At 37.0% G+C, this 10727-nt stretch overlaps 1 pseudogene; it reads right to left on the reverse strand.

Annotated features, from left to right (window-relative positions):
- Positions 1-259: 259 nt before the first annotated feature.
- On the reverse strand, positions 260-10401 carry LOC117079066 (annotated as a pseudogene).
- Between the last annotated feature and the right edge of the window lie 326 nt (positions 10402-10727).

Genomic DNA, 10727 nt, shown 5'->3' on the forward strand with positions numbered 1-10727 from the left:
CCAAGAACCTACTTTAAATTTCCATGGCAATTTATAACTCCCATACTGTATCAGGCAAGGTTAGTGTCTACTGAAAACACCACTAGGACAAAGCTATCTAAAGATACATTTGGTAGTATGTTAATTACACAAAATAAAGACACTGTTCAGTTTGAAAATAAATCTTAGCACCACTTTTTAATTTTTTTCTTTAAAAGGAGTTGTGTACAGGAGGATTAAATGACTTATAGACAAGAAAAAAAACTGTGTTACAACCAGCTCATTCATCATGATCTCCATCATCTTCATCTTCCTTCTTCTCATCCTTTTCATCTTCCTCCTCTTCTTACTTTATCTTGCTTTGTTTGCAGCCTTGATGACTGCCTTTTATGCTGCATCAGGCTTTCCTTTAGCTCCACGTACAGCAATATCTTTTTCATATTTTTCCCTCAGCTTTGCAGCCTTCTTTTCATAAGAGTGCATGTCATCTGCAGCAGTGTCATTCCACATCTCTGTTTCTTCACAACATCTCCAATGGATAGGCCGGGATGTTCTCCTTTGACTTTGGAGCAATACTCAGAACAGAACAAGAAAAATGCTGAAGGAGGCCTCTTCAGTACATTGGAAACCTTGAACTTCTTTTTTGTCTCCCCTCTAAGAGGGCTATAGGTTTTCATTTCTTTCTTAACGGGTCTTGTTCACTTTTGACATGTCTGTAAATTTTCTTTTTTCTTTAGCAGACATAGTCTTCCTCCTATCTGAGAACTTCTTCGAAAACTCTGAGAAGTTGACTGAAACGTCTGGGTACTTCCTCTTGAGCTCCTTCTGACAAGTTTGCACAAAGAATGCATATAATGACATTTTGCCTCTCGGCTTCTTAGGACCTCCTTTGCCCAGGCTTAGTTATCTTTCCTCAGCAAGGCACAGAGTTTCTCAGTGCCCATCCAGCTCTCAAGTGCCCCAGTGTTGTCTCTACAGAGCTCGGTGTACTGCCAATTAAGATTCTTAATTGATGGTAAACTACACATTTTAGAGGGCACATGCTGGTGCCCTTCTACTAAGAGGAATGGTCAAGAGATAGTCACCATGCAGGAAGAATTTATCTTAGTCAAGATGAATGGATATGTTCTCCTTCAACCAGATGAATGAAAAAAAAATAGTTAGAATTGAGAAATGTGCTTTTCTTTACATTATCTGGTTAGTTTCCCCCAGATAACACCACTGAGTCGGTTTAAAGGTGTACCTCCAAGATGAAGAAAAATTGAAGTCTACAATACAAAATGTCAAGGCTCTCAAAGTGTTTGGGGTAAAAAAAAAAAAAAAAAAAACAAAGTATAAAACAAGTACTTAGCAAATATTTGTCACTTTTATCTTTGTCATATAAATATCTCATAAAAATAAAAGCCTCAATAGTTTCAATAGACAAGCACAAAATGTATAAATAACTAATCAATATTGAGAAATGGAAACATTTTCAATCTATCAGTAATAATGTAATATAAATGAAAATGTCATTTCCTGGTAAAAAATTAAAAGGGATATTCTTACCCTATTAATTATAGCACAGAAAAATTATTAATGGAAATTATTTTCTAGGAATCAATTTGTCAGTTCAGTGTGATAGAAGCTCCATTCTAAGTCAGTACAGCCAAGAACTCAAGATTCCTGTCCTCTGCCCCAAGCTCCCAGTTGAGAGCTATGGTATCTCCCCAAGTGGGGCAGGAAACCAACATTTCTCAATTTCTCAAAACCCAGCATTTCCTAAGTGGGGCAGGAAACCGGCCCCTTCAAATTTCGTGCTACAGAGGCTATATTCTAAGTGAGTGAGGCCAAGAGGCTGGAAAAGGGCTTTCTCCACCCCAGCCCCTCTCAGGGTGAAGGCTCTACTCCAGGGGTGACAGGCCAAGAATGCTGGGTCCCCAATCTACCTCACCCAAGATCACTTGCAGGGAAAAAGTTCAGTCCTTGGAGAGGTAAGTTCAGAAGACTAGATGCCACTGTCCCTGCTGGGTGACCTGCTCTTAAAGCAGGGCTATAACTCCATCCTGTTGAAGAAGTTCAGAGATTTTGCGCAGCAGGGAGACGCAGGCCATACTAATACAAGGCCCTAACACTCTCCCCAGGGAACTGACTTTATTTAGAACAGATGATGGGGGAGTTCAACCCTAATGACACTTTGGGAAACCATGAGATTTTGGTGGTAGGAAATAAAGAAGAGGCTGGTAGTTCCATAAGAACAACAAACTCATTATACAAGCCCAGCTAGTTTATTAGAACCAGGAACAAAGACAGCTAAAAAGAGTACTATTCAGGTTCAGAACTAACCTCCAAGTCTGGCCTCAGAAACTATCCCTTCAAAGACGCTCAAATTTAATAGGATCAGACTGAAGCAATTTATGTCCCAGGGAATTGTTGAAAACAATAGAGTGATCAGATAGCAATAAATAGAAGCTAACAACTGGGTGTGATACCTAAAGAGGCATACAAGTAAGAGATCAGGGAAAAAGACAAAGAGAGACCTTGCTGAAATTAATATCATAGCAGGGCAACTGTGCACATGCCCAAGGCTGTACCCTGTGAGGAGCAGCATCAGAAGCTTCATACTGCTAGAGATACAGACATCAATAAAATAGTCCAGCCACGTTATTAAACAAATAAACAATAATCTGGTATAGGGAGTGGGGAGGGTCAGTATTTAGAGCTGTTATACTGTTTTATCTAAAATACCAATTTTTGACAAAAAATATGAGACGTGCAAAGAAACAGAGAAGTATGACTCATATGCATGGGGTGAAGAGGGGAGTGGGGAGAAACTTTCAGAAATTACCATGAGAAGGTCCATATGTCAGACTTAACAGACAGACTTCAAAGCAGTTATTACAAACATGTTCGAAGAACTAAAGCAAACCATGATTAAAGAAGAAAAATATGATGATAATGTCTCAACAAATAGATACTATCAATAAAGAGAAACATTATAAAAAGAACCAATGGAAATTTTGGAGTTGAAAAGTACAACTGAAATGAAAAATTCACTCAAGGGGCTCAACAGTAGATTTAAACTGGCAGAAGAATCAATAAGCTTAAAGAACAATTGGTAGAGAGAGATGATGTAATCAGAAGAACACAGAGAAAAATTAATAAAAGAAAAGTGAAAAAAAACAAAGAAAAGTGAGACATGTTGGATAGCACTAAGCTTGCCATATTTGTTGGTAGAGTCAGAGTGGAAAGAGGAAAATGTAGAGAAAACAATCAAACAAGACTACCCAAATTTGCTGAAAATCATTAATTTATACTTCAAGTAACTCAAGGAATTCCCCATAAGATAAATGGAAAAGATTCATATACAGACACATCATAGAGAAAATGATGAAAGCCAAAGATAAATAGAATTATCTTGAAAGCCGTAAGAGAAAAACAACTCATCACATACAAGAGAATAATAATATTAACAACTGACTTCTGATTAGAAACAATGAAGGCTAGAGGCAGTATGATAACATTAAAATTGCTAAAAGAAAAATAAATGATCACTAAGGATCTTATATCCAGCAAAATTATCTTTGAAAAGTGAAAGCAAAATAAAAACATTCCAAGACAGACAAAACCTAAAACATTTTGCTGGAGACCTGTATTGCAAGAAATACTAAAGGAAGTCCTTTCAAGCTAAAAGCCAGGGACACCAGACAGCAGTTCAACCCGTGTAAAAAATGAAGAGCTTCACTAAAAACAACTATATAGGTAGTTATAAAAGATTGTAAAATCTACATATTTCTCCTTCTTTCTTCTTTTAACAGATCTAAAATCACATAAAACCAAATAGTGTTATTGGCCTATATATGGAAATGTAACCTATTTGGCAATAATAGCACAAAGAATTTGGAAGGAGGACCCACTTTTATTAAAGAAATACCACCACATGGTGACTTGAATCCACAGGAAGAAATGAGGAGATCAAGAAAGAGCAAATAAGAAAATTAAAATTAATATAACAAACTACATAAATATAAACTAGCTCTTTTTCCTTCTGCCAGCCTCTTTAGAACACATAATACAAAATCATAAATAGAAAAATGTATTGATGGCTCTTTAACATATGTATATGTCAGAAGTATGGCAACAATAGCACAAAAAATGAAGGAGGAGAAAAGAGAGGAGAAAAGAGCTATATAGGAGTCACAACTCTATATCTGAGTAGCATTATTCATAGAATATATCTGAAGGAGATTCTGATTAGATATATATGGTAAACCCTAAAGCAACCATTGAGAAATAACTAAAAAATAGTGAAAATATTATTAAAGGAATTAAATATGATTAAATCTTTGTGACTTGGGTTAGGTAAAGCCTTCTGAGATAATGACTTTCAAAACACAAGCAACAAAAGAAATATAGATAAATATTTCATCAAAATTAAAATATTTCGCTTTTTAAAGGGTACCACTAAGTATGTGAAAGGACAACTGACATAATGCAAGAAAATACTGCATTGATAAGTGACTTGCATTTCTAATGTATAAGCCTTTTTATAAAAAGAAAAAAGAATGAATACAAGAAAAGGATTTGCTTTGTCACACAGGCTGGGGTGTAATGGCATGATCATAGCTCACTGTAACTTCAAACTCCTGAGCTGGAGCAATCCTCCTGCCTCAACCTCTCAAGTAGCTGGGACTACAGATGCACACTGCCAAACCTGGTTAATTTTTAAAATTTTTATTTGACATGAGGTCTTGCCACGTTGCCCAGGATGGTCTCAAAATCCTGGACTCAAGCGATCCTCCCACATTGGCCTCCCAACATGCTAGGATTACAGGCCTAAGGTACCATTCCCAGCCTGAAATCTTACAATTAATAAAAGGCATAACCCAATCAAAAAATGGATTAAGGAATTGAAGAGACAATTTTCCAAAGGTGAGATACAAAAACAGATAAAGGATGCTCAGCATCATTATCCATCAGGGAAACATAGGATACATTCAAAACCACAATGAAATACCTCTGCATGCCCACTAGGATGGATTTAATTTTTAAAAGTCAGATTAATACTAAATGATGGGAAGTATGTGGAAAAATTAGAACACTCATCCATTGTTGGTGAGAATGCAAACTGATAAAATAAAAAAACCAGCCTGGCAATTTCTTAAAAGGTTAAACATAGAGTTACCATATTGCTCAGCAACTCCACTCCTAGGAATACACCTAAGAGAAATGAAAATATATGTCCTTACAAAAACTTATACAGAAATATCCATAGAAGCATTATTCATGGTAGCCCCAAAGTGGAAACAACCCAAATGTCTATCAACTGAGGAATGGATAACCAAAATGTGGTATGTGCACACATATATACACACATACATACACACACATACACATATACATATATATGCAATTCAATTTATATGAATTGTCAGTAACAGGCAAATCTATTGAGACAGAAAGCGATTAATGATTGCCTAAGAATGGGAAGACTGGGACAAAATGGGAAGTGACTGCTAGTGTGTATGGGATTTCTTTCAGGGTAATACTAATAGTCTAAAATGTATGGTGGTGATGCTCGCACAACTCTGAATATACTAAAAATTACTGGAATGTGCACTTTAAATGGATGTATTATATGGTATGTGAATTTTGTATCAATGAAGTTGTTATATGTAAATAAACTAAACATATTAAATAGATATAGCCCTTATTACAAAAGCTGCACAAATGTACTACACTTCTCTATAGACGTAGACTGTTTCATATATTCCCTCTAATGTTAAACACCATGATTCTATCAAAATATTTAAAAAAATAAAGATTTCTATAATGGCAAGTTGAATGTAATTAAGTAGCAAAGTATGAAGGGATCTCAAGAATGAGAAGAAAGTGGCAAGATCCAGATTTTGGCAAGTCTTGGGGAGGGTTGTTCTGGAGAAGATGAAATTTGATGGAATCCTTAATGGATAGGGATCACTATTAAGTAACAACGTTCTCATGGATAGTCATGTTTTGTTTTAAAAGTGCTTTTTTCTCTCAAGTAGCTGCTATTTTGTCAGGCATTTTTTCATCACATATGAATTTTACAAATGATAATACTGTACCACAGTTTTTAAAAAGATAACTTTGCTAAATTTTACACAACCAGTATGTGGCAGAGTAAAGACTAGAGTTCAGAAGTACTATATCACTCTGGGTTAATTATTATTATTTAAAACCCTGAATGATTCACAAAACAAACTTTATTAAAACATTTTCCATACTGTTTGAGTCAAAATGAAGAAGAGAAAATGGAAATTCATATTGAAAGTTATTAATTCATGGATAAATTTCAAAATTCCCAAAGTTCCCGAGACTTTCAAAAATATTAAAACTTAACATAGTAGATCGTTCTAGTAACTTTTCGAAGTGAAAGTAATGTTATTTTTTCTCTTCCTGGACGGGTATCAGTGAACATTTTTATTTCTTGTTTAGTTTGTTAAAAAATAATTGCATTAGTCTGGTAAGTTAGGAAATAATAGTCACATCTAGGAAACATCTTAAGAGGTTTCTTCTCTCTCAGGCTAGAACATGTAACATATCAAATATTTTTTCAAATCAACATATTATAGCAATGTTCCTTGTGTAAATAAGATGTCTTAACGTAAGCAACATATGATATACTCAAATGTTACACTCATCTTTATGCTTTAGAGTAGATAGTAAAGGGAGAGAAACATCAAATTTGTGAGAATTTTTAAAATTTATTTAATTGTTTGCAGTTATTTTTGTACAGAAAAAATTTCCTAATGGAGACATAAACCAGCAATGGAATTTTGACAAGGAGGCTTGTGTTATTCCAATTATAATTGAGGTCACAAAGAATAATAAATATATTGCTTGTAACTTTCTGCTTGTGTGAATCCATCAGAATCCCTTCGTATAGAATAGAATCTTTGATGAGGTCATGCCTTTGCAAACATTTCACCAGCATCTGGTACAAAGATACCTCGGGTTTGATTCAGACAGGTTGATTTAGACAGACCATGCTAATTAAAGGGGAGACAACGGGTGTCCTCCAATTAGCATAACCAAAGCTTAAACAGACTAGAAGTTTACTTTCAGGTATTGATTTATTTAACATTTTACAAATTTATAGACTTGTCTCCATTCACTTTATAGAAACCTAAATGATTCCCAGAGAGGCAACATGCCCAACATGTCTTTGAGAACAGACATGTACATTGCATGCCAGCTGTCTATGTCTTTTGATATAAAGGGAAGATCTTTCTGCTTTTGAATTTGCAATGACTTATTCTTTTTGGCCAGCATAACACAGATATCGTCGATCAAGATGAAAGGTAGAAAGAGTAAAAGGTAGATCACAGGAAGCAATTACAGAATGGTAACACAGAGCAGGAAATGCTTGTTTAGATAAATGAGGCATATTAAAGGCTAAATGTCATTCATGGTGACTCCCATCTAGAAAGGATTTAAAACTCTAAAATACGTTGAGATAAAAGCACATATGGCTTTTAAAAATACATGGTCAGTCAGGCACAGTGGCTCTTCCCTGTAATCCCAGCACTTTGGGAAGCTGAGGCCGGCGGATGGCTTGAACTCAAGAGTTGAAGACCAGCCCGGGCAATATGGCAATACCCTGTCTCTACTAAAAATACAAAAATTAGCCAGGCATGGTGGTGCACCTGTGGTCCTAACACGAGAGTTCAAGGCTGCAGTGAGCTGTGATGATCACGGCACTCCAGCCTGAGTGACACAGTGAGACCCTGTCTCAAAAAAAAAAAAAAAAAGAAAAAAGAAAAAAGACATGATCACACAAGTACAATCCAAAACCTCTTTTTTTAAAAAAAAGGTTATATAAGAAAGATGTCATTAATTAAACTCCCTTCCCACAGACACACCAAAATGAATGATTAAAGAAAAGCCTAACGCTGGGAGGAAGACATTTCTGAGTTTCGGTTTTCTTATCTTAAAAAAATCACAATAAAAATACTTGCCAGCTTGAACTTGTGACCTCTGAAATTCTTTCCAAATTAGTTTTTCTGATTCTGGGTAAGATATACTTATTATAAGTTCAAGGTGTCACATCTACCAGGAGTATATGAATTTTAGTAAGTAATGAAGAGCCTTCAAAGCTCAATGGGGTGAATCTCTAAGGATGAAATGTCACGGAGCCCGACAGGTTTGTGGTGGACATGTATGTGTGTGGTGGGGGGAGGGGAAAAGTCTTCCCACCGCCTTTAAATCATACTGCCGTTTTCCAAGCAATCCCTAACAAAGAGTTCTCAAGCTTAGCTTCACATTAGAATCTGGGGAGCTTTAAATAATCCTAATGCCCAGGCCACACTGTAGACCCGTGAAATCAGGATCCCCAGAGATGGAATCTGCACATCAATATTTTTTACAGCTTCCTAGGGAATTCCATTGTGCAGTCAGTGATGAGCACCACCACCTCATGCCTTTAGTTCACAGAGGAGAACACTGAGGCCCTCTGAAGTCCAGTGATTGTGTTTATAGGTCAAGTAGTCAGTGATGAAGTCAAGACAAGAGTCCAGGTCTCTCACCTCCTAATTCTCTTCTTTTCACCATACTCTTGTCTTCCTATCTCTCCTTATTTCATATTGTTGCCTTTGAATTGGCCTGTGAGCTTAATTTCAGATCTTTCATTAGGTATTTTTACGTACCCCATGCAAAGATGTGAGCCTCTCCCAGTGCAATTTTCACATATTATTTTCGTCTTCACAGGCATTGTTTTTCTAGGCTTGCCAACTTAGAAGCCACCCTAATTCTTCCATTTTATTAATGAGAAAATTGAGGCCCAGAGAAGTTAAGTGGCAAGGCTAGAATTACTCCAGCAAAGAGTAAATTCCAGAACTGACATTGTTTATCATCTTATCTAAGTTCCTTCTACTCTTCCAAGCCCCCAACTTTGATGATGGGAGTTCTCTGCAGGAGAACTGGCACCTTTCATCAAAAAGCCAAAATGCATTTGTCAGAGGAATAGAGGAGCTGAAAGAGGATCAGGTAGCGGCTGCTGTTGCAGCAGCTATCTTTTTATGTTTGGAGATCAGAGGAGAGTCCAAAGCACTGTTGCAGTGCACAAGTTATTGCTTATATGTTAACTCAGCTGGTTTGTAGGGCAGCAACCCAGCCCACAGCTTCTCCTGCAAGACACTTATTTCACTGAAGTTGGAAGCCAGGGAGCAGTGAGAGGCCACTGAAGGTTTTTCTTCCTTGTGGGTTCCAGTTCAGCCTCATAGGTTCTAGATTTCCCTTGCTTTCCTCTCATGTCCACTCTTCCTTCCTAACGTCCTGCTTTTTGAACTTCTGATTCTAGCACCAGACACAGAAACAATGAACAATAGCCTCAGATCGACTATGTACCACATTTTCTTTATCCATTCTGCCATGGATGGGCATTTGGGTTGGTTCCAAGTCTTTGCTCTTGTGAATAGTGCTGCAATAAACACACACGTGCATGTGTCTTTATAGTAGAATGATTTATATTCCTTTGGGTATATACCCAGTAATGGGATTGCTGGGTCAAGTGGTATTTCTGGTTCTAGGTTCTTGAGGAATCGCTATACTGTGTTGTACAATGGTTGAACTAATTTACATTCCCACCACCATGGAATACTATGAAGCCATAAAAAGAAATGAGGTCATATCCTTTGTGTGGACATGGATGAAGCTGGAAGCCATCATCCTCAGCAAACTAACACAGGAACAGAAAACCAAACACCACATGTTCTTACTCATAAGAGTGAATTGAATATTGAGAACACATGGACACAGAGAGAGGAAGAACACACACCATGGCCTATTGAGTGTCAGGGGTAAGGGGAGATAACTTAGAGCACAGGTCAATAGGTGCAGCAAACCATCATGGTACATGTATATCTATGTAACAAACCTGCATATTCTGCACATGTATCCCAGTATTTTTTTTAATAAAAAATAAATCTAAAAATAAAATTGACTGTGTAACCAGTTCTGATAATTACACAAGGCCAAAACCCCATAGTAAATATTACATCTCCTAGGGGTTATGCTGTTTTTGACTGGAACCCTGTCTAACAGAGGGGCTAGGACTCTATAATTAGAATCAATTGGCAACACTATCATAGCCATGACTCACTCCCTTTTGTCTTCAGGCAAAAAAACTGGAATTGGAAAACTCAACACCTGCCAACATCAGGTCTTCATAACCTTTTGACAACCTGCTGAGAAAGCGAAGCAATTGCCCCCTCTCCATGTTGTCACTGTCTCCATCCCTGTCTATTATGTCTTATAGTGGCCTGTTTTGCACATCTGCTTTTACCTGCCTGGACCTGCGGCTGTAGTTTGCATCCTCCAGTCTGCTCGAATCCAACCAATGTTCAGTTTTTCCCATAACCTTTTTCCTGATACCCACTTTGACCACTTCTCTGATTTTTTCATGTTGCAGATTTCTGTGACTTTTCTATATCCTCAAGCATGCTTGCATTGCTACTAGCTTTCTCACTTGTTCTTCTCTTTTTGTTAAAATTCCAATCCTTGAATTTAGAAGGTAATCATTCTTAAACCTCTTTTTATCTATGGAAGGAGTAAGGCAGAGTTAGGACTGTAGTAGAGGCTCACTAAGTAGCTGTTAATAGCTCTTTATTGAAGGCCCATTGTTTATGTATTACTATGCTTGTTGGGTTGAAAGAGTGCTGATAATTTGCCTTTGTGCGTGTGCTTTAAACAGAGCAATAGCATTAACCTAGAGCAACTGCTGTCTGTCT

The sequence above is a fragment of the Trachypithecus francoisi genome, unplaced genomic scaffold (genome assembly GCF_009764315.1).
Source record: "Trachypithecus francoisi isolate TF-2019V2 unplaced genomic scaffold, Tfra_2.0 Lachesis_group7, whole genome shotgun sequence".
Taxonomy (NCBI): domain Eukaryota; kingdom Metazoa; phylum Chordata; class Mammalia; order Primates; family Cercopithecidae; genus Trachypithecus; species Trachypithecus francoisi.